Source organism: Microtus ochrogaster, unplaced genomic scaffold, assembly GCF_000317375.1.
Source record: "Microtus ochrogaster isolate Prairie Vole_2 unplaced genomic scaffold, MicOch1.0 UNK56, whole genome shotgun sequence".
Taxonomy (NCBI): domain Eukaryota; kingdom Metazoa; phylum Chordata; class Mammalia; order Rodentia; family Cricetidae; genus Microtus; species Microtus ochrogaster.
Window position 1 is genome coordinate 1439807 of NW_004949154.1, and position 531 is coordinate 1440337.

General features: G+C 39.4%; 1 protein-coding gene across 1 annotated transcript in view; it reads right to left on the bottom strand.

Moving 5' to 3' along the window:
• The window catches only part of LOC101986149 (membrane-spanning 4-domains subfamily A member 13-like), an 11671-nt gene that overhangs the window by 5581 nt on the left and 5559 nt on the right, over positions 1-531 (bottom strand). The window lies entirely within an intron of this gene.

A 531-nucleotide genomic window follows, 5' to 3' on the forward strand; every position in this document is an offset into this window, starting at 1 on the left:
TAAGAAGAATAACTATTATACCTATTTCCTTGTCTATACTCACAATAATTTCTTCCTAGTTAATAAAGCTAGATAGCAAGCATGACAATTTGAATCACTAGATCCTGAAACCTCTCTCAAAGAACAAAACTCTTCATGTAAACTGTTATATGTTGTTCATTGATGTCAGTTCATTTATTCTCTAGGGAAAAGACTCCTTTGTAGAAAGCAAACCAGTGATGTCTATGAAGAATTTTACCTCAAACTTCCCAGGAAGCTGACTCCCTAAAGGCTAGCTTTCATAGTACTGAATGGTGTTACACACTGTGTATTAATGGAGCAAAGATATCAGTGGGCTTACTTAGCGCTGGGCATTGCATGCTATAATACCAACATGCCAGGCATGTTATGCTCACTGGTGCAACAGTGGCATGCTAGTATGGGAGGAGCCAACTGCTTTCTGATTGGTTTTGAGGCCTCTTCCACACGATGGATTCCACATTTGTTACTGTAAGCATCATCATATCTGGAGATATCGTAGGCCATAGAGGG